Source organism: Macrobrachium rosenbergii, chromosome 12, assembly GCF_040412425.1.
Source record: "Macrobrachium rosenbergii isolate ZJJX-2024 chromosome 12, ASM4041242v1, whole genome shotgun sequence".
NCBI lineage: Eukaryota > Metazoa > Arthropoda > Malacostraca > Decapoda > Palaemonidae > Macrobrachium > Macrobrachium rosenbergii.
In genome coordinates this window covers 27,290,479-27,314,538 of record NC_089752.1, presented here as the reverse complement: position 1 = coordinate 27,314,538, position 24,060 = coordinate 27,290,479, and the positions used below count along the sequence as shown (strand labels likewise).

General features: G+C 41.0%; 1 protein-coding gene across 2 annotated transcripts in view; it reads left to right on the top strand.

Annotated features, from left to right (window-relative positions):
• The window catches only part of LOC136844459 (uncharacterized), a 264,237-nt gene that overhangs the window by 235,694 nt on the left and 4,483 nt on the right, over nucleotides 1-24,060 (top strand). The gene's annotated exons all lie outside the window — the stretch shown is intronic.

Below are 24,060 nucleotides of genomic sequence, written 5' to 3'. Positions count from 1 at the left end.
TCCTCTTCCATTCCCTCCAGTCACACTACTAGCCACTAATCTCAATTGCAGCTGCCCCACCAGCTGCCCCACGTTGGGCGCCAAATATTATGTGGCGGGATTTTAAAACACAAAAAACAGTACACAACACTCACCCTGGTCCTCGGTTGCTGGAAGATGGAGTAAGGCGTCCACGGTCGCCAACACAGCACACAAAAAAACACAAACCCAACCAAAACAGAAAAACACACGACTCACGAACATACAGCAACAAGAACAGCACACTAACAAGGAAAACCAACAACTCTCAAAAAGCACACAAAAAACTGTCCAAACCAAACGACAGACCAGCACTAGCTCTGACTCAAGACTCTCTCAAAACCGAAAAAAAAACCTCCCTCGACATTTGCACAGACAGACAGCTCCATAAACAACCTAACGACCTCATCCCTCTTCCAACAACCGAAGCACTCACTAACGACAATTACACTCTCTCTCTCTCTCTCTCTCTCTCTCTCTCTCTCTCTCTCTCTCTCTCTCTCTCTCTCTCTCTCTCTCTCTCACAAAACGTTGGGAAATGCTAAATAAAAACAAATTTATTCATCCCTCTATAATTTAATAAATTAGGACAACATTTCTGTGCCAAAAAAATATACACATTCTTAGTTACTCTAATGAGAATCATTGACTACTTAGCACTAGAGAAGTATGATCATAAAAATAAAATAAAGTTATTCGGGATAATAGAGAACAAATTTTCAAAACAGAGTAGCATGCTGAGGACAAGCTCCTTCAGATTACACACTGTTTGTTCTTATTATTAACCCTTAAACGCCGACTGGACATATCATACGTCGACTAAAATTGTCTTTTGGGTGCCGAGTGGACGTACCGTAGGTCGACTACAAAAAATTTCAACCTTTGGTCAACTTTGACTCGACCGAAATGGTTGAAAAACGCAATTGTAAGCTAAAACTCTTACATTCTAGTAATATCCAATCATTTACCTTCATTTTGCAACAAATTGGAAGTCTCTAGCACAATATTTCGATTTATGGTGAATTAAAAAAAAAACTTTTTCCTTATGCCCGCGCGGTAACTCGGCCAAAAATTTCAGAAATTCTTTCGTCATTTTGTCGTAAGTTTTGCACCGTTTTATATTAGCCGTTACATAAAGTTTTATATATGAAAATGTGCGCAATTTCATGTAAAATACAGCAACATACAACCCATTGTTGTAGCTTTTATCAGTTTGGAAATATTTTCATATAAACCACGATAACTGCCAAAATTTCAACCTTTGGTCAACTTTGACTCGACCGAAATGGTAAAAAAACGCAATTTTAAGCTAAAACTCTTACATTCTAGTAATATTCAATCATTTACCTTCATTTTGCAACAATCGGGAAGTCTCTAGCACAATATTTCGATTTATGGTGAATTTTTGAAAAAAACATTTTTTTACGTCCGTGTGTTATGAATTCATGCATCATTTTGTGATAATATTTTCTCTGTGTTGCTTTGATCGTTTTACAATTTGTTATATACCAAAATCATCGCAATTTAGTGTACAATACAAAGAAAAAAAAATAACCCGTTAGCTTTAACCGTTTTGCTCACAGCGCGATTTGTATAAAATTATATATGAAAATTTTTTTTTGCGGTCATATATTTCAATATTTATATATGATAATATTTTTTCATTTCTGATGGTTGCATACTAAACTTCAGGCAATGACAAAAAAAGGAGCCAAAATTGAACTCTCCCGAACGCTATAGAGGGATGAAGAAATTTGTTTTTATTTAGCATTTCCCAACGTTTTGAGAGAGAGAGAGAGAGAGAGAGAGAGTGTGTGTAATTGTCGTAAGTGAGTGCTTCGGTTGTTGGAAGAGGGATGAGGTCGTTAGTTTGTTTACGGCGCTGTCTGTCTGTGGAATATGTGTGAGGATTTTTCGGTTTTGGAGGGAGTCTTTTTGAGTCTTGAGTCAGAGCTAGTGCTGGTCTGTCGTTTGGTTTTGGACAGTTTTTTTGTGTGCTGATACAAAGTTGTTGTTTTTCCCTTGTTAGTGTGCTGTTCTTGTTGCTGTATGTTCGTGAGTAGTGTGTTTTTCTGTTTTGATTTGGTTTGTGTGGTTTTGTGTGCTGTGTTGGCGACCGTGGACGCCTTACTCCATCTTCCAGCAACCGAGGACCAGGGTGAGTGTTGTGTACTGTTTTTTTTGTGTTTTGAAATTCCGCCACATAATATTTGGCGCCCAACGTGGGGCTGTTGTAAAATAGCCGTTAAGATTGTCTGTGGTGGGTCGAGTGAGAGTAAAAGGTCAGGATGAGTGAGATAGAGAAATTGAGAGAGGAACTCCGAGTGGCTAGGGAACTCCAGGGCAGGCTGGAGGAGGAGAATGGGAGGCTGAGGAGTGAGAATGAGGAGTTGAGGAGTCAGTTGGAGGAGATGGGAGGAATGCTAAGAAGTGCAAAAGAAGAAATGAAAGGGGAGATGAAAGAGTCAGAAGAGAGAATGGAAGAGAGGATGGATAAAAAGTTGGAGGGAATGATGAAAAGTGTGGAAGAAATGATGAAAGGTATGTTCAAGGGTGTTTTTGGAGAAGGGGCTGTTGGAGGCAGGTTCTCTGGAACGTGTGAAGGGGCAAGAGAGAAAGAAAAGGAGGAAGAAGTGAATGGAAGCGTAAGTGATGAAAGTGATATGGGAATAGGAAGTAAGAAACGAGGGAATGAAAGGCAGGGTAAGGAAAAGGGGAATGAAAAGCAAGGGAAGGAACAGAGGGAAAGTAAGGATAAGTCAGGGGAAGAAAAAGGGAAAAAGGGAAAGGGAAAGGAAACTGGTAAGAAGGGTAAGGAAGTGGGAAAGGCCGGAAAGAAGGGAGAGGGTGAAGGCAGTAGTGATAGTGAGGTGGATGGAGGCGAATGGATAAAAGTGGATAAAAAGAGGGGGAAGAAGAGTGTAATGAGTAAGATGAATGTAAGTGCGGAAGTGGACTCTTTGTATTCGGAAGAGGGTATGAAAGGACAGAGTGAAAGTAGCGAAAGTGAGAGTGAAAGTGAGAAAGAAGTGAGAAAGGCTATGTATGTGAGGGAGGTACCCCGGTGTGAAAAGTATAATGAGTATGGAAGTAGGGATGTGCATGATTTCTTTAGGGAGTATGAAAGGTTTTGTCAGGATAAGTATGGGGAAAGTAAGAGAGTGTGGGCACGAGAATTAGGAGAGTATTTGACTGGGTTTTTACTTGATATGTATAGGGTTATTATGAGTGTGGGGATGTTGAGTATGACAAGGTGAAAGCTAGATTAGTTGAGCAAGCGAGGCGTATGAAAGCGAGTGTTAAGTATAAGAGGAAGAATGAATTTGATGAGGCAAGAATGAAAGCTGGGAAACCTTGTCACTGTATGCTTGTAGGCTGGAGACGTTGGCAAGGAAGAAGTTTGGGGATGATGGGATAGATGAATGTAAGGAGTTAGTACGGAAGTTGTTAGGGACAGTGCCAGATGGAGTTAGAGAATTTGTGAACTTGAAGCGGAAGGAGAAGAAAAGATGGACGAATGAAAGGTTGACTTGGGGAGAAATCTTGGAAATTGTAGAAGATTATGAGCTTGACAGGGTTATAAAAGAGAGCAGAAGTGTAAGTGTAAGGGCTGGGGTAGATGAGAGGGTACCAGAGTTCGGAAGCTTTAGGGATGCAGTGTTGAGGGGCCAATGAGAATGGCCGATAGTGTAATAGATAGGAGTGTAAGAGCAAGTAATGTGGAGGTGCCAGGGAGGATGAATGATGGGTTTGTAAAGGGAACAACGGGTTGGACGGGTTAGGAATAGTAGTGTACAAAGGGAAGGTCGATGAGTGGAAGTCGAGCGAAGTGTTTTAGATGTGGAAAGGAAGGACATACAAAGAATGAGTGTAGGTGGGCTTTAGGAGCGTGTTTGGTGTGGGCAATCGGGACATTTGGTAAGGAGTGTCACGAAAGATAGGGGTTAAATGCTACCGGTGCGGACAGGTGGGTCATGTTGCTAATGGTTGTAGGGGTACCAGTGAATGTAATATGTGGTAACTGTGGTAAGAATGGGCATTATGCGAGAATGTGTTCAGAACCGAGAGCGAAGTGTGACGAATGTGGAATGGAAGGGCATGTATCAAGTGTATGTAGACGAAAGAGGGTGACTGTGACAGCAAATTCGGGAAACTGAGTGTGAAGGGGGTTCAAATGGGTGGATCCTCCAGGATGCAAGCGGTGCGTGTGATGCATGTACGTGAGGGGTTGTTGCATGAGGGAGGTTTTGCTGGAAAGACTGACGAGTGCATGAGTGTGCAAGTGTGTTGTAAGGGAGTAAGATTGATTGCCTTAGTAGATACCGGGTGTAGTATGAATGTCATATTTAAGAATGGATGTGAGAAATTGAGGAATACGTGTGAGATTAGGAACTGTCAGGGGGAAGTAAGAGGGATTGGAAATTTAGGGGTAGCAGTGGTTGGAAGAGTGTGTGAACGGTTAGAAATTGGGGTGTAGTGATGGATGAAAGTGATTTTTGTGTGATTGAAAGTACGAATGATAAATATGATATTTTATTGGGATGTGAGTTTTTGAAAAAATGCGGGATGGTGGTCCGTCCTAGTATGAATGTAATTGAATTACGTATGAAAGGGGATGTGCTTGGGGATTTGTATTTGGGGAAGGATGGTAGGGTTGAGAAAAATTGTGGAAGAGAGTGCCTGTAATTGCGACAGAGAGGGTAAAAGTGCCACATGAGATTGGAGAAGTTGTGAGTGTGAAAGTGGCATGGCCGGATAGCCTCGGGATAGCCAACAATGATAGGTGTGAGTATGTGGTTGAGGGAATAGACATAAATAAATTAGTCAGGGCAAATGTGTGTGTATATGATGGGGTTTTGAACATGGGAGATCCGAGGGTATATATAACGTCATTGCCGAGTGTCAGGAAGAAGCGAGTCCGAGGAATATGTGAGGGAGATTGCGTGGGAATATTACGTGCGTTGGTGAATGTGGATGATGAGAGGTGCGTGAAGGTACGGCAGGTGATGACAGGTGATTTGAAAGGAGCTAATGATTGGACGTATGAGGAGTTGAAAGAAAGAGTAAAGGTAGATGAAAATGTAAGTGATAACGTAAGAGAACGATTGAGGAGAATGTTGTGGGATAGGCAGGGGGCATTGAGTCGTGGTGACGAGGATTTTGGGGATCGAAGCTTCCGAATTTAAAATAGTTCTGGAAGACGACACCCCATATATCAGCGTCCCGACATTTTTCTCCGTCTATCAATCGTGAGATAGAGGAGCAGTGTGAGGAGCTTGAGAGGGTGGGAGTGATTGAAAGGAGTACGAGCGCCTGGAATAGCCCCATTGTACCGATGCACGTAAGCCAGATGGAAGTTTGCGAATGTGTGTGGATTATCGGAAGGTGAATGAAGTAACTGTGAAAGAGCGATTCCCGATGAATGTGGTGTCTGATTGTGTGTACAAGATGAATGGAATGAAAGTGTTTACAAAATTAGATTTGGTAAGGGGCTATTACCAGATGCCTCTGGAGGAGGGGAGCAGGCATATTACGGCCTTTTCTAGTAGTTCCTGCCACTACCAGTTCCGGAGATTAAGTTTCGGACTGGCTAATGCGCCTGCTGCCTTCCAAAGGGCAATGAATGTGGTTCTGGCTGGGTTTGATCGCAAGAAGGTAACTGTTTTTATAGATGATATTTTGATTGCAGTGAGACTGTAGAAGAGAATATGGAACTGCTTGAACGAGTGTTAGAAAGGTTGGAAGAAGTAGGAATAAAAGTAAAACTTGAAAAGTGTGCTTGGTTGGCTGGGAGGTGGAATTCCTAGGGCATATGGTGAGTGGAAGAGGTGTAAGGAAGAGTGATAAGTTCGTGAATAAGGTAAGGAATTTCCACGTCCCCGGACCGTGCGTGAGTTGAAAGGATTTTTGGGTTTAATTGAGTTTGGAAGGAAGTTTATAAAGGATTGTTCAGGGATCGAAACCACTTACTGAATGGACGGGAAGAGAAATTGTGTAAGATTGAAATGGGATGAGCAAATGATCAAGCGTTCGAGAGATTGAAAGAGGAGGCTGCAAGAGACGTGACGTTGGCTTTCCCGGACTATAGTGAGAATGCGAATAAACTAGAACTGTATACGAATGCAAGTAAATATAGTATGGGAGGATGCTTGGTACAAATGCAGAAGGCGAATGGGGAGAACAATTGAGAGTAATTGCTTATGTGAGCAAGGCGTTTGGAAAGGCAGAGTTGAAATATTCGGTGATTGAAAAGGAATTGGCTGCAATAAGGTTTTGTGTGAAAGCGTTGAAAGTATTTTTATATGGGGTGGATTTTGTGATACGGACGGACCATCGACCGCTAGTATATATGGTTAAAAAGGAGAGTGTGAATGCTAGAATTGCGAGAACGATAGAGGATTTGAATGAGTTTAGTTTTAAGGTAGAGTATGTACCAGGTAGACAGAATATTGTTGCGGATGCTATGTCGCGTATGTGGACTGAACGAGATGATAGGGTTAGGAGCGACTGGGACCCGGACCAAGTACCTGTAGGATTTGTGGTAAAGCAACAGTATGTAGGGGAGAATCGAGTGTGGGAATGTCTGTTTGGGGGGTTGAGTAATTTGGAAACAAATGGGTTGATTGACGGAGTACCTGCGAGCATGAACGAGTTACGTGAAAAGGTGATGAATGAGATGCCGGAAGGAGGAGTGCGCGAGGAAGGAAGGGAATTAGATGAGGAGGAAAAGTTAGTGGAAGTCTTGTTGGTAGTGGCTGAAATGTTTAAAATTACAGTACGATTGTTCTTTGGATGGAATAGGCCTGTGGAGTATAAAGGAAGGGTGGATGAAAATGGTATGAATGTGATTTTAAATGTTCACTGTGGAAAGGATACTTGTAGCTGGCTGGTTAAGAAAGGTGATTGTGGGGAAAATGAGGGAATACGGGGTAGGGTTGAGGATATCGTTGAAGATGAATGCGATGAGGATGGTTGTGAGGAAGCTAAGCAGGTGAATGTAGCCTTGAGAGCGTGTATGCATGAAGCGAAAGGTAAATTAGTAACAAATGTAGTGGTGGATCAGAATAAATATTGTAGTTTGGTAGACACGGGAGCACAAGTGTCGTTAGTGAGTAGTACAGTAGTTAGTGAATTGGAAAGGTGCGATTGGGATATAAAAGAAAATCAACGAGTGTAAGGATACATGGTTTGGAACAAGGGAGTGTGTTAGTATGGGAGGAGGTACAACTAAAAATTCAGTTAGGGGATTTGAAATAATACATAATTTTGTAGTCATGGATGAGAATGATATGCCAACATGTTTTTATTAGGAATTGATTTTATGAGAATGCATGATATAAGTGTGGATGTCGGGAGGGGAATTTTAGGAAAGGGCGGCAGGGAAATAACGAAGGTTAAAGGAGGATGTGTCTAAAACTAGTTTTGTAGGTATGGTAGATATTGCAAGGAGTGAAAATGATTTGTTGAGTCAAGAGGAAATTAAGCAGATGCAAAATCAGTGCATGAAAATAAATATGTTAAGAGAGTGTGTGTTAGGGGTGTAAGAGTAGGAAGTTGGCCGTCTGAGTTAGAAGTGTATAAGCGAAGTGCTAAGAGATTTGTTGTATGTAAAGGTATAGTTTATTTTTGCATCAGGAAGGAATATGGGATGGGGAAGTGTATGTGCCAGTATTTTCGGAAGACGCAGCCGTGGGTATGTGTTTATTGGTGCATAATAGGTTTGGGCATCTGGGGAAAAATAAATTATGGGAATGTATGAGAGAGAGATTGTATGTGCTTGGATTGAGTAAAATTTGTGCGGATGTAGCGATTACGTGTGCGGACTGTCAGAAGGGTAAGTATCAAAGTGTGCATGCGAATCCACCTGTGTTGCGATTGCAGATGAAAGAGTTATTTGAGATGGTTGTGATTGATTGTGTGTCGTTGCCTGTGACTGCTAGAGGACATGTGGGAATGGTTGTAATGGTAGATCATTTGAGTAAGTTTGCATATGCGGTAGCGATTCGGAACAAAAAGAGTGAGACTGTGGCGAGAATGGTGGGTCAAGTGATGTTGCCAATGTGTGTGTGCAAGCCGACGCTAATGTTGAGTGACAATGGGCCTGAATTTGTTGGATGGGAGTTTGAGCAAATGTTGCGTGATTGGGGCATAGAACATGTGTACTCTCGCCGTATATGCCCAGTGCGAATGGATTGGCGGAACGAACGGTGAGAACGTTGACAGAGATATTACGTATGATGAGTGAATGTGATAATGATTGGGATGTAAACGTTGGGCGGCGTTGTGGGTATACAACGCCACTGTGCATAAGGGTATTGGTATGTCTCCGTGTAAATATGTGTTAAATTTTGAAAAGATAGTGAGACCGAGATTGGGTCTATCTGAGAATGATAGGGAGGTATGGAAGAAGGCGCATGAAAGGTTTGAAAGTTACAAGGTGGGCGAGAAAATGTTGAAAGAAGTAATCGAGAAAGGGCGGTTGAATGTAAATAAAGTGCGTGAAAAATTTGAGGGTCCGTATGAGGTGTTGGAAGTTGGTCCCAGTGGGCTTAGTTATGCTGTAGGGGAAGTATGTGTAGATGGTAGTGTGAGAGAAATGCGAGCGCATCACAACCAGTTGCGTAGATGGAAGGATGTACCGGAATATGTGAGAGAGAATGGGGTGTATAAATGGTTGAAATCGAATGTGGGTGAACCAAGTATGCATGAGAGCTTGTGTATGGAGGATCAGCAATTTGTTTTGGTAGAGTATGGTAAAAAACGTAAGAAAGGGAAGAACGTAAAGTAAACTGAATGGTCGTAAGTTGTGTGATAGGGGTGTGAGTGCCAAAGTGGAAATGAGTGATAAAGCGTGTAATACGGATGAATGGGATGGTATGGATAGAACGTTATAGCATATGCGGGTTTGATATAACTGAGTTGACTGAACGTGTAGGGGTTGGTGAGCGGTTGGAGGTGAGCGAAAGTGTAAGAGTAAGAGAGCGTAGCAGTGATAGACGAGTGATTGAAAGCATGAATGAATCGTTGCAAGAATTGGAAAGGTCAATGAGCGAATGGGATGGGTTAGTTGAAGAATTGGGGAGGTATTTGGGAACGAGTTAGAGGGTATAGATGAGATTGTGGATGAAATTGAGAGTGGTAATAGTGAAGAAGATAGCGTGAATCTGAGAGAGAATGGAGGAGAAGATGTGAGTTTGAATGTTGCTAGAAGAGAAATGATTCTGAGAGAATGATTGCGTGCCCGCATGACGCGATCTAGAGGACCTGCTAGTGAGCATCCGTGGGTGTTGCGTGAAGGCGATTTGAAAGAGGTGTGAAAGGTGTTGGTTGGGAAATGCTAAAAGGGGGAGAAATATAGAGGATGAAGAAATTTGTTTTTATTTAGCATTTCCCAACGTTTTGAGAGAGAGAGAGAGAGAGAGAGTGTGTGTAATTGTCGTTGTGAGTGCTTCGGTTGTTGGAAGAGGGATGAGGTCGTTAGTTTGTTTACGGCGCTGTCTGTCTGTGGAATATGTGTGAGGATTTTTCGGTTTTGGAGGGAGTCTTTTTGAGTCTTGAGTCAGAGCTAGTGCTGGTCTGTCGTTTGGTTTTGGACAGTTTTTTTGTGTGCTGATACAAAGTTGTTGTTTTTCCCTTGTTAGTGTGCTGTTCTTGTTGCTGTATGTTCGTGAGTCGTGTGTTTTTCTGTTTTGGTTTGGTTTGTGTGGTTTTGTGTGCTGTGTTGGCGACCGTGGACGCCTTACTCCATCTTCCAGTAACCGAGGACCAGGGTGAGTGTTGTGTACTGTTTTTTTTGTGTTTTGAAATTCCGCCACAACGCCGCCGGCATACGGGAGACGTTTTTGTAAATAGAGCCTCGGCGTTTAAGGGTTAATAGGCTCTGGCAAAGTTCTTCCAGGCAGTCAGGCTACTTCCCTGTTGATTCAGACAACTTCTTTAGCTAAATTGAAACTAGGAGAGAAAGAAAGCTTACCAAACGTGCCACTCCACTAAGATACCTCAGAAGCACCAGACTGATCCCTGGCTGCGAGTTATGTTTTAGAAATTTCAATTTTGGCAATTTCATCTCTCCCTGTCTCTGCAGCTGATGGAAAAGGCTTTTTGAATGTTGCTTTAGCCATTTCTTTATAATTTTATGATTTGGAAACAAGAAGGGTTCTTTGGAATCATTTCAATACATCAGGATCTTCGAGATAATAAAGTTAAAAACCATAACCACACATCTTTGCTGTACCTAGTTCTTGGAGGTTCTCTAATTAGGAGACCATGAAAATCCAGTAATGGTGTTTCAGTAACGGGATTCTCACCAGTTTCCGTTATTGGTAATTACTGATAATGAATTACCATTTTTCGAACACAATTGTGATTTTCATGCAAGGAAAGTACCTGGCAAGTTATATTATTAAATACAGTAATGTAATGAGAGACCACTTGAGTCATTTCTACACCCATTTAATATTTTCCAACTGAAAGGTGAAAACTGGAACAAGGTTAGGTTTAAGTGATGTGAAATTTGTCAGAGTGGCCATAGGGGACAGTTAGAAAGTAGTTGGGAAGTATGCAGCTGTTGGTTGTGTTCCCATGTGGGAACCTAGTAAATGGTAAACTCTGGGAAAACACAACCAATTGTATATGGCTCAAAGAAATGGTAATGTATAAAATTACCTTGATATTTGAATACTACTGTATATTGAAAATTTTACATATTTTTGAAAAACTTAAACATTACTTATGAAGAAACATGCATAGATACACCTTCACCTAATGTTTAAAGGTAGATAGCTGTTAAATTCAGGAGGATACCATTGTGTGTGCATTACATGTTACACTAGACGTTAAAGTTTGTTTACAATGTCTGTGGCCCCATATGCATTTTGTTTGATCTTACTTTTCATCTTTTCCCATTTGTCTCTTCTTACTTAGCTGTCTATCTTTTAACCTAATGTTCCTCAAATTTTCACCTCTCATTTAAGAACAAATCGTTCAGAGGGCAAAAAGTAAAGGGTTTTGGATCCCTCAGTGGGAAGAAATTCCCCCTAAGTGGTAGATGAGCTGCTTCTGAGATCAAGAGCAACATGCTTTCACTTCATTAGAATGCCTGGAATAGAAATTAATAGCATTTATTCCACTGAGAATACAAACCAAAATCTTGTGAGTTGAGAATATCTTTTATGCATGGCTGAACAGTCGAATGAACATAGATACAAGCTTACCATCTGGTGGCTTTGGTGAGATGACATGGTTCCAGGAAGATGCTCAGCATGTAATCTGCCAGGTGATCTTTTGACCAAGTTGTGTCAGGTGGTTGTGGGTGAAAATTTTGCTAGCCTAACCTATCCTTAAATTATTCAATTATGTGATCCACTCACCTGTTCACGTTGTTCTTTTTTACTCTATGCAATCCAGCTTACGACAACAAAAACCACAAACAGACTTACAACCCAACCATTATCGACCTAACCTTCAGAGAGCTCTCTCTACCTTCTTACACCATGCTTTCAACACTCCCGCTCGTTGTTTGTTTACATTTTTCTCCCTCCCGCCTTTTTGTCCTGTGACGTCACTTCCTATGACGTCACAACAATAACATACTCTTTAAACATAAGGAATGCTATGCTATAAAAACATCTTATAAAATTAAACATGTGCTTTCTTTTTATACATTCTGTAATACCCATACACTTCATCAATGCAGAAAATAAAATAATGACTAACTTATAAAACTAACATACAATCAGTGGGAAGAGGTGAGCAGGCTTCATGGTGTGCTTTCCTAGTGCATTTTCATATGAGAGAGAGAGAGACAATTTTGTCTACCTCTCATGCTCAGTATTTCCTCGTCCTCAAGCAGAAAGCTGGATGTAGAACACTCAATCCCAGTCAGCTCCAGTCTCTTTTCATACCACTTATACCAAGGATAGCAGCTTGAGGAGTATCTTTGACATAACATTACATCATTCTTTCTGTACTAGAAGTTTCCTGAGAGGATCAAGTGTTTGTATTGTCAAGAATCTGTTTCTTCAGCTGGAGAAGGCCTTTACATTCTCTGGAACCTACGCCCTTGGAATGTCCTTTGTGTCTTCAGGACTGCTCCTGTTAGAGCTAGAACAACATTTTCAACATTTTCATTCACGAGCGCAACAATCTGGGGAGGGCAACCTCGGCTGCTTGCTTCCCATAGTCTTGTCTACGAAGTTGGCTATGGTTGGCCCTTTGTGATGTTTTGAAGGAGGAGAACAACGTAGTATGTGGATCTGGTAGTTCTTTTGCCTCCAACCACTTCTAGACAGTTGAATTACTATATTCAGGAGGGTGCAGAATCCATTTCTCTTCAGTTGGAATTGGTAGTTTGTTGGCTGACTAACAGCTTGCCCCTTGAGAGACTTTGACAGGATGGAATAATGTCATTTCTTCAGAAACAGGTGTCTGAGGATGTGTGGCTATATCTGCCTTGCAAACAGTTTCTTTGCTGGATCTTTAGCTTAATGCATTGTAAGACTTCTCAGTGACAGGTCATGCAGCTTCAGAAGAAATGGCTTTGTTTAGGAGGTTATTATTGGCTGGAGGAAGGGCCCCGAAATATCTGGATCACCAGACTTTGAACTAGTAACACAGCTTTTGAATTAAAAATAAGATTCTAGAAACTCAGTCTTAATTGAGCTGTGTTGTTTAAACCTTCAAATATGTCCTCAGGTCCTAGTTCAGTACATTCAAGACCCTCCTCCTCCAGTACAACAAAACCCTACTGAAAATCAAGACAGCCTTTCCAAGTTTTAACTTCTATGAAGACGGATGAAACCTCCCAGTCATTTTGTCCTGCCTAGAAGAAGAAGGAAAGTCAAGAAAGGCAATTCCTGCTAAGATGGGCAGTCCCCGCCTCCTCTGCCACGAGTAGGGGATTGCCTTTCTCAGGTTTTGGCCAGATGGGAGTAACTGGTTGTGGGGCCCTGGCAGATCAAGTAAGGACAACATTGGAGAAAGGTGATGTAAAGATAGTGGGCCAACCATCTCTAGGTGTCTATAGCCAGTTTTTTCTAGTGGAGAAAGTAACAAGGGAATGGAAGCCATTAATTGACATTTTCATCTTGAACAAAATTGCTCAGCAGGCTCTCTTCAAGATGGAAACCCATGTTGTGTGTTAATTTGTCAGAGAGGGAGGCTTCATGCTCTCAGTAGATCTGCAGGATGCATGTATTCTGATATTCATTCATGATGATTCTCAGAAATTTCTATGCTTTGTTTGGGTAGGGACAGGCCTCAGGTTCAAGGCACTTGTTTTGGACTTTCTGTAGGCCTTCAAGTTTTCCGAAGTGCTCAATTTGGTTCATCTTGGTGGCTTTCAAGGGGTATTTAAAGATGGAGTGACCTTGATGATTGGTTAATCCAGTTGAGATAGGGATTGGGTTTAGATCTTTGCAAGACTTTAGGCATTGTTCTTAAACAACAGAACTCTTGTCAAGCTGATGGCACTCCCATTGGACTCTGCATAATCAAGTTATAGGAAATAGTGAGAACCTTCCTTTCTCAACAGGAGCAATCAGCTTAGTTCTGGGAGTTTATTCATGGTCATGTTGTATTTCTAGAGAAGCTTGTACCGTACCTCAGAGTCGATGTCATCTTCGACCTCTTCATTGGCAACTGGAACAGTTTTGGTCATCTCACCTTCACCCCCCCCTCTTCTGATCTTATTCCATTAAACCAAGAAGTGGAGGAAGATATTCAGCAGTGGTTAACTAACAATCAACTCTTGGAGGGTGTTCCCTTGTCACCTTTCCTCCACATCTGCTCTTATTCTTGGGCACCTTGAAGAGGGGATTGGGGCTCACCTAAGTTAAGTATACCTTAGTTTTACCAGACCACTGAGCTGATTAACAGCTCTCCTAGGGCTGGCCTGAAGGATTAGATGTATTTTACGTGGCTAAGAACCAGTTGGTTACTTAGCAACGGGACCTACAGCTTATTGTGGAATCCGAACCACATTATAGCGAGAAATGAATTTCTATCACCAGAAATAAATTCCTCTTACTCTTCATCAGTTGGCCGGGGAATTGAACTCCGGCCCATCGAGTGACAGTCCGCAGCTCTACCGACTCACCCAACAAAGAGCTGGGGACAGGGATATTCGTCTTAGGGTGGTGGACAGAGGATAGAGCCCCATTGCACATCAACATTCTGGAGATGCTAGCTGCATAGCTAGCTCTGCTTTCTTTTTAGAACAAGATAAAAGACCACTATGCAGTTCTAATGAGCAACACCACCACAGTAGTGGCCTATATATCAGCCACCTAGTTGTAATGATTCACAAGTGGGCAGCTCTAAATTCTTTAAATTTGTGTTAGGTGCATTCTGGGCAACTGCAATGTCGTAGGAGGCCAGCTCAGCCATCAGGGTCAGGCAGTAGGCATGGGAGGTTGGTTCAAGTTAAAAAAAAAAAGCTCCTCTCCTAAATCTCTTTGCTACAGGGCTAAGCAAAAAACTTGAGTCTTTCGCTCTCCAGTTCTGGGTCCATGGATAGTGATGAAAGATTCATTCCATCTTCCTTGGGACAACCTAGACATTTGTGCTTTTCCTCCTGTTATCACTCTAAATCGTGCAAAACCGTGGCTGCAGGCAGAATGGTATGCATTTCTGGTAGCCCCTATGGCCCAATGTTCTTTGTCAACCTCACATTCAAAGGTTTCACCAGTCATTTCACTAAAGCCATCTTTACTGGTTGAGGTCAAACAGCACATCCTCTAAGAAAGAGATTTTTATCGCAGTGTTGTGCAGATGTCAGGATATCTCCATGGACCATCTATCAGTGTCTGTTAGGGAAAGTGGGCCATTTTCTGTGAGTGGTGTCATAGAATGGGTACCACTCCACTTGGAGTCATAGAATGGGTACCACTGCATTTGGAGCCTCTAATCAGTTATTAGCAGACTTCCTTTATAGAGGGATGAAGAAATTTGTTTTATTTAGCATTTCCCAATGTTTTGTGAGAGAGAGAGAGAGAGAGAGAGAGTGTAATTGTCGTTGTGAGTGGTTCGGTTGTTGGAGTTGGTTTTATGGCTGTCTCTCTGTCTGTCGGTCTGTCGGGAGTTTTTCGTTTTTTGGGGAGGTCTTGGGCAGTTGAGGTCCAACCTTGAAAGTGAACGGGGAGTTTGTCTGGCTTTTGTTTTGGATACCGGTACCGATATTGATGGTGCATGTGTCTCTTTTTTTTTTTCGTTCGTTGTTGGTGGAGGGTTTGTTTGAAATTTTGTTTTGTGGTTTCTGTGTGCTGTGATTGGCGACCGTGGACCTTTACCCATCTCCAGCAACCGAAGATCAGGGTGAGTGTTGTTTTGTTTGTGGGTTAGAATTCCGCCACAATATTTGGCGCCCAACGTGGGGCAGCTGGTATTGCAGCTGCAAGTGAGGTTGGTGGCTGGTAGTGTGACTGAAGAGGAGGATGGAAGAGGAACTGGTGAGGTTGAGAGAGGAGAATACGTGGTTGAGGGGTGAGAATGAGAGATTGAGGAGTCAGTTGGAGGAGGTGGAGGGAATGCTAAGAGGTGCAAAAGAAGAAATGAAAGGGGAGATGAAAGAGTCAGAAGAGAGAATGGAAGAGAGGATGGATAAAAAGTTGGAGGGAATGATGAAAGGTGTGGAAGAAATGGTGAAAGGTATGTTCAAGGGTGTTTTTGGAGAAGGGGCTGTTGGAGGCAGGTTCTCTGGAACGTGTGAAGGGGCAAGAGAGAAAGAAAAGGAGGAAGAAGTGAATGGAAGCGTGAGTGATGAAAGTGATATGGGAATAGGAAGTAAGAAACGAGGCAGGGTAAGGAAGAGGGGAATGAAAAGCAAGAGAAGGAACAGAGGGAAAGTAAGGATAAGTCAGGGGAAGAAAAAGGGAAGAAGGGAAAGGGAAAGGAAACTGGTAAGAAGGGTAAGGAAGTGGGAAAGGCAGGAAAGAAGGGAGAGGGTGAAGGCAGTAGTGATAGTGAGGTGGATGGAGGTGAGTGGATAAAAGTGGATAAAAGAGGGGAAGAAGAGTGTAATGAGTAAGATGAATGTAAGTGCAGAAGTGGACTCTTTGTATTCGGAAGAGGGGGTATGAAAGGACAGAGCGAAAGTAGCGAAAGTGAGAGTGAAAGTGAGAAAGAAGTGAGAAAGGCTATGTATGTGAGGGAGGTACCCCAGTGTGAAAAGTATAATGAGTATGGAAGTAGGGATGTGCATGATTTCTTTAGGGAGTATGAAAGGTTTTGTCAGGATAAGTATGGGGAAAGTAAGAGAGTGTGGGCACGAGAATTAGGAGAGTATTTGACTGGGTTTTACTTGATATGTATAGGGTTATTATGAGTGTGGGGATGTTGAGTATGACAAGGTGAAAGCTAGACTAGTTGAGCAAGCGAGGCGTATGAAAGCGAGTGTTAAGTATAAGAGGAAGAATGAATTTGATGAGGCAAGAATGAAAGCTGGGAAACCTTGTCACTATATGCTTGTAGGCTGGAGACGTTGGCAAGGAAGAAGTTTGGGGATGATGGGATAGATGAATGTAAGGAGTTAGTACGGAAGTTGTTAGGGACAGTGCCAGATGGAGTTAGAGAATTTGTGAACTTGAAGCGGAAGGAGAAGAAAAGGTGGACGAATGAAAGGTTGACTTGGGGAGAAATTTTGGAAATTGTAGAAGATTATGAGCTTGACAGGGTTATAAAGAGAGCAGAAGTGTAAGTGTAAGGGCTGGGGTAGATGAGAGAGTACCAGAATTTGGAAGCTTTAGGGATGCAGTGTTGAGGGGCCCAATGAGAATGGCCGATAGTGTAATAGATAGGAGTGTAAGAGCAAGTAATGTGGAGGTGCCAGTGAGGATGAATGGTGGGTTTGTAAGGGAACAACGGGTTGGACGGGTTAGGGATAGTAGTGTACAAAGGGAAGGTCGATGAGTGGAAGTCGGCGAAGTGTTTTAGATGTGGAAAGGAAGGACATACAAAGAATGAGTGTAGGTGGGCTTTGGGAGCGTGTTTGGTGTGGGCATCCGGGACATTTGGTAAGGGAGTGTCACGAAAGATAGGGGGGTTAAATGCTACAGGTGCCGACAGGTGGGTCATATTGCTAATGGTTGTAGGGGTACCCGAGTGAATGTAATATGTGGCAACTGTGGTAAGAATGAGCATTATGCGAGAATGTGTTCAGAACCGAGAGCGAAGTGTGACGAATGTGGAATGGAAGGGCATGTATCAAGTGTATGTAGACGAAAGAGGGTGACTGTGACAGCGAATTCGGGAAACTGAGTGTGAAGGGGGTTCAAATGGGTGGATCCTCCAGGATGCAAGCGGTGCGTGTGATGCATGTACGTGAGGGGTTGTTGCATGAGGATCAGCAGTTTGTTTTGATAGAGTATGGTAGGAAACGTAAGAAAGGGAAGAACGTACGTGAACGGAGTGATCGTAAGTTGTGTGATAGGGGTGTGAATGCCAAAGTGAAAATGAGTGATAAAGCGTGTAATACGGATGAATGGGATGGTATGGATAGAACGTATAGCATATGCGGGTTCGATATAACTGAGTTGACTGAACGTGTAGGGGTTAGTGAGCGGTTGGAGGTGAGCGAAAGTGTAAGAGTAAGAGAGCGTAGCAGTAATATACGAGTGATTGAAAGCATGAATGAATCGTTGCAAGAGTTGGAAAGGTCAATGAGCGAATGGGATGGGTTAGTTGAAGAATTGGGGGAGGTATTTGGGAACGAGTTAGAGGGTATAGATGAGATTGTGGATGAAATTGAGAGTGGTAATAGTGAAGAAGATAGCATGAATCTGAGAGAGAATGGAGGAGAAGATGTGAGTTTGAATGTTGCTAGAAGAGAGAATGATTCTGAGAGAATGATTGCGTGCCCGCGAACGCGATCTAGAGGACCTGCTAGTGAGCATCCGTGGGTGTTGCGTAAGGCGATTTGAAAGAGGTGTGAAAGGTGTTGGTTGGGAAATGCTAAAAGGGGGGAGAAATATAGAGGGATGAAGAAATTTGTTTTATTTAGCATTTCCCAACGTTTTGTGAGAGAGAGAGAGAGAGAGAGAGAGAGAGAGAGTGTGTAATTGTCGTTGTGAGTGGTTCGGTTGTTGGAGTTGGTTTTATGGCTGTCTCTCTGTCTGTCGGTCTGTCGGGAGTTTTTCGTTTTTTGGGGAGGTCTTGGGCAGTTGAGGTCCAACCTTGAAAGTGAACGGGGAGTTTGTCTGGCTTTTGTTTTGGATACCGGTACTGATATTGATGGTGCATGTGTCTCTTTTTTTTTTTCGTTCGTTGTTGGTGGAGGGTTTGTTTGAAATTTTGTTTTGTGGTTTCTGTGTGCTGTGATTGGCGACCGTGGACCTTTACCCATCTCCAGCAACCGAAGATCAGGGTGAGTGTTGTTTTGTTTGTGGGTTAAAATTCCGCCACACCTTAACTTGTCTTTCTTTGCTGAGATAAGTCCCTTTCAGACTTGGCAATGAAAGGTTATTGTTGTCTTTCAGCTTTATCACAAGTATGTATTTCACTTTGGTGGAATTGTCCATGCATATTATGAATTTGTAATAGTCCTGTTTGTTTTAGGAGACTTTCTTTTGTCATTATCCTTGGCAAAGAGAGTGGATGAATTGCATGGCATTTATTAACATGTCTGGCACCCATAGGGTTTATCAGAGCTCCCACTCTCTTTTGTCCCTGAATTTGTACCCAAAACTCACAACCCTTCCAATTTTTATCATAAATTCAAGACACTATTGATCCCTTCCCTCCAGGATTTCATTGGTGGCGACCCAGATGAGATTTGTTTTTACCCAGTGTGAGGTTTCAGTGTTGCTTGAAAAGAACCTGTGCATTCAGACCAGAATGCAGGAAACTCTTCATTGGTACTGGTAAATATAAAAAGGTGTATAAGGACCCTATCGCCTTATGGCTTTGTGGGGTAGTTCAGAGGGCGCACAAGACATCTCCAGATGTGTCTTTTATCTCAACACATTCAGGGATGGGTCCATCACTAAAGTTCAGTAAGGACGTGGTTTCCCAGGTAATAAGGGCAACGTATGGTATAGACAGACTGCCTGGGACACCTATTCCATACAGCGTGAGGTGGCTGCTTAACAGGTTGTTTAATCACCCGAGCTCCTTTTGGATAAAAAATGATCTTTTCTGAGTATGTAATTTGGTTCTTTTTGGAGAACTAACTAGGTCGAAGTGCATGCTGAACATATTTACAGTACAAGTGAGTACATGATAGGCAACCAGTTCTAGTTACTATGATATGACATAGGGAAGTGACACGACAGAGCTGACTCCGAACCATTACTGTTCATTAGCTACTTGGATCTTCTAGCTTTCCAGATCCCATTACCTAATAATAGTCAGGGTGTGCTGCTTACCAACACATCACTCCTTACAGGGTGTGATGTGGTTCTGAGGAAATTAAATCCTTCTTTCTGGAGTTCCACCTGCAAGGACTTTACTTCTTTGGGCTCTTTCACACCAGACTCGTAAAGGTTTTTGTGTCAGTGTTTCTTGTGGATCCTTATCCCAAGAAAATTTCCTCATGGATGGATTGTATTAGTCATCTGCTTTTAGGACACCTACCTAAAAAATAAGTCTGCTTGAAAGGTCTCCATTTGATTAATTGTAGGAACAAGTACCGAATTTGTTAAAGTAATTTGTATTTTTCTTATTAATACAGACCAATATATATCCCACCTCTGCCACCCTGCTAGGTCCTTCATATTAAAGATCAGTTGGCAGCTTACATGCTGGGCATCTTCCTGGAATTCACACCATCTCAGAAGCACTCCCATACAGCTAAACCTTGTAACTGTGTTCATTTAATTGTTCAGCTGTACACAAAAGATATTCACTTGAAAGATTATGGTTTCTATACCTAGGAAAAATACAAATTGCTTTGAAACATTTGATACATTTGCATGGCAAGAAAGTCATCAAATTACCAGGCAAAGTGTTTGTAGCCCCTATCTGTCCTGATGTAGCAAGGGAAAAAATAATTAGTCTTGGAGTTTTAAATATATGGTCATTGTGTGGAAGAGTTGAATTGTTTGATAGTTGATTCGTATGAGAAGAGAATCCTGGATGTGTTGACACTCAGAGGCAAAAGGGTTGTGTGCCCTTAAATGCAAAGGACAAAGTGATTGTTTGTAGGTTAGCTGGTAGATGTAGAGCTAGGGAAGGGGTAGTACTTAAGGTGTCAGGAAGACTTTGGAGATAGGTGAAAGAGCACCAATGTGTTAGTTCAAAGATTGTACAGTCACCACCTTACTTTTGAATGTTCATAGATACAAACAGACAGGGTCACAAGTTAAGGTTTGCTCTGCGTGCCTATTCTGCTTGTAAGAATTTTTGCAGAGAACAGAAGAACACAAGGAAGAAGAAGAACCTGTTCCTTTAACTCCTTCCCTGATTATCTTAAGTATTCTAGTGCTTAACTACCATGTATTCTTCTTACAGTCACGAGAATACTCATCCATACTCATGAAGTGTTGCTACTTTTTTCTATTTTCCCAATTTAACTTGTTCTATGATGAATTCCTATTTTCTATATTTCCTCACCCCATAGGAAACATTTAGTGTGAATTTTTGTCAATAGATGGCAGTGTGCATTGTTTACTTTATGAACTTCCAGTGTCAGATGCTGCACCTGCAAAAGTCTCTCACAAGTTGATAACTTTTAAAGCATAGAAAAAATACTAAATTTTGAATGTTGCTTGAAGCTAAATTTTATTTTTTTCCTTTTACCTTTCTATCATCCCAAGTAATTCTCTATAATACTGCCTGAATTTTAAAAAAACAGTGAATTAACTCAGGAAAGTAAACATCAACAAAAATTATGCACTACATATTAAAAACCAACTTGCGAACCGTTGAAGATACGAAAGGCCATCCAGAACGTAACCCATTCATAAGTAGGGCGGTGACTGTACAGGTAAAATTAAATGTGGAAATGGCAAAAGCTTTCATGTCAAGTGCACATGGTCCCAGAATGGACAGAAATAAGAGGGAACAGTTTTTTTACTTGGTCGGACTCTGTGAATGGAAAGGTTTGTTGCACTAAGTGATTGAACTGCAAAGATAGATGAGAAACAAAATGGCAGTGTTAGTAGGTATCAAGTTCGTGAAGTAAACGAGAATGAAGTTAATGAAATGTGTTAGGAAAGGGACTTTAATTGTTGGAAACATGATTCTCAAAGATGAATATTCATAAAGTACAGTGCTGGTATACTGTACTCTGAAAATAAAATGTAAAGAAAATGTGATTGAATGACTGATCATATTATATAAAATATGCTTGAATGAGCAAAAGGCTCTTAAGTAATTGGGGAGAGGGATAATTGTTCCTTCATATAAGGGTTGTGTTAGAGGAGACTAGAATCCAGAGTTGTAGAGGCGTGTTATCACATATTATACAAGAGTAGGTCTATGGTAGGATTTTGATTGAAAAAGTAGGATAGATGACAGAATGATTGATAGAACATTGTGGGTTTAGACAGAAGAGTATTTAAAGATAATTCTTTTGTTTTAAAACAGTTATACTAGAAGTTGTTGCATGGGCCTAGATAAAGTATATGATAGAGGGGCAGTGTGTTTGGTGTTGAGAAATAAAAGCATTTACAATTTGTTAGAATATTTAAATGAGAGAGTGACAGATTTGGTGTAAAAGTGGATTAGAAACAAAAGTGTATCATGTCTCCATGGCTCTATTATTTTTATTGATAGAATGATGAGAAGTCAGATAAGGGACATTAGGTGTAAGTGCAGAGTTGTGGGATAAGAAAATGTGTTTGGATGAAGTGTAGAATGACTGTTGTTTACAAATAATAGAGGATAATAATGAGAAACTACAGAAACTAGTGGAAGAGTTTATGTGTACAAGAGGAGAAAGGTAAAAGTAATGTAATGAGGGCAAATGGAAACCAGGAAGATGAGGGTAATGTATGTTAATGTGGATGGTAGGAGAAAAGATTTAATTCAAATATTTGGAAATAAATATAACATGGTAGGATGAGAGAAAGAGGTGAGTTACAGATTAGACAAAAGAAGGAGGTAGCAAGGTTTGTGCATATTGGAAGAAACTTGAAGTGTCTGGAAGCCAAGCTCAGAATATGAATGGATTTCTGAGCCAACGTCCTTATGTGAGTGAAGTGTTTATGTTGAATGCAATTGATAAAAAAGTGGTGACCTTGTTAAATGAATTGTTTGGCTAGTACATTTGTTTTGAAAGGATGAGAAATGTGGAGGTACATTGAAGTGGTAAAAAGGTTGCTTTAGGTGAAAAGATGATTTGATATTGATAGGTTGGTGAATAGATGGCTCAGTTTTAAGGTGGTTAGGTCATATGGAAGGGATTAATGATGATAGGTAGGTGAGAAGAGTGATTGATTCAGAAACGTTAAGAAGAAGGTGGAAAGGAAGAATTGTGGATAGTTAGTGTTAAATAGGTTTAGGAAGGGAAGGCCCTAATATCCATGAAACATGAATTTGTGCTAGATGGAGATGAATGGTGCAGCACCAGCTTATGATGAGCCTTCTGTGTAGGTGAATGAAGCAGCTAATGTTACGGGAGTTTTCTGCAATGGGGTTCATTCAGTATCCAACCATTAAAATGTGATTACTGGTATGTCATTTGCACACTGGATACAATACAGTATTTCTTAATTATAAAGATCATAAAGAAACTGTAATCGGAGAAGTATAATTCCCAGTTTGCAATGTTCATTTCAGCATACATTGCACACTGACTGAGATATCCACAACCTTCGCGATTGACACTTAGAAGTTAGCAATAATTGATTAATACTTGAAGAAAGAACTTGTAATTAATGATTGTAAATGCTTCAGAAAGAAAGTATTTGATATATTTTAGACCACTTGAGTAATGCATCTGTTTTTAGATACATTGAATAAATATGGTATACTGTATATTAGAATAAATTCATGTGTAATAATTATTATTTTGGTTGTAGCTTACCTAAATTTTGCATGGTTACTGATTTTTACTTCTATTTTTAAATCAGTTCTTATTATACTTAGCTTTTTTACATATATACCAGAGTAGATCAGTTTGATCACATCAGAAGCCATAGTAATAGTTAGAAAAGTAGGATACCCAAATCTATGCAGGAAACTTCCACAACATTAGCCACTTCATACACTAACACAGAAGGCTCTTCAGTAGTGTGTCAAACACTTACACATATTGTGCCAGGCAGCTGTATCTTACACCATCATTTGTGCCTAATGGACTTTAAGGCTCTTCTTTCCCAATGCATCTTCCAATTTATTTATCCAGCACTTTCTTGATCATCGTCCTTCCTCATAAAATTTCTGTATCCTGTATTGTACACTCTCTTCACCAACCTATCATCTAATCTTTTCACATCACTGAACCATCACAAAATAGCCTTGTCCATCCTGTCATATACACAAACCTGTTTACCACCTCTACTCATCTTCAGATTTCCCACCATTTCAATTCTTTTATCATATAAACAATGCAGACAATTCATATGAACAGTTTTTCTACCATCCATATTAACATTTTCATGATTTCAATTTACCCTCAAAAAGTTATTATTCTGTAACCTCTTTCAGCAGTAATTAGTTGAAAAGTAATGAATGCTCAAATCTAGTAATAAAACCATGTTGCACAATGAAACAGAAATTTGATGCCTTAGTGGTATGAGTGATGTTAAACACTGCTATTGTTCCAAGCTGCTGCCTCTCATGCCTTGGTTCTTATTGGTTCAAACCTTGATAATCGGGATCAGTGTTTTTCTTGGGTATTGCTCTTTGCAATTCATTCAGTTACTATGGTTTGTCAGCGTGAAATTATATACTACCAGTTTTTTCTTGATTGTTTTACGATTTAAATACTTAAGGTTAATTTTGAATACTATTCTTAATATACTAACATTAAAATGCAAAAATGCTGTTTAAAACCCTGCACAGTATTTTAAAAGTAAGCTCTTATGAAGTCTGTTACCTTACAGATTTTATTGATACAAGGTTAGCTTGAGCTCAGATCCAATAGTATATACAGGATGATTTTGT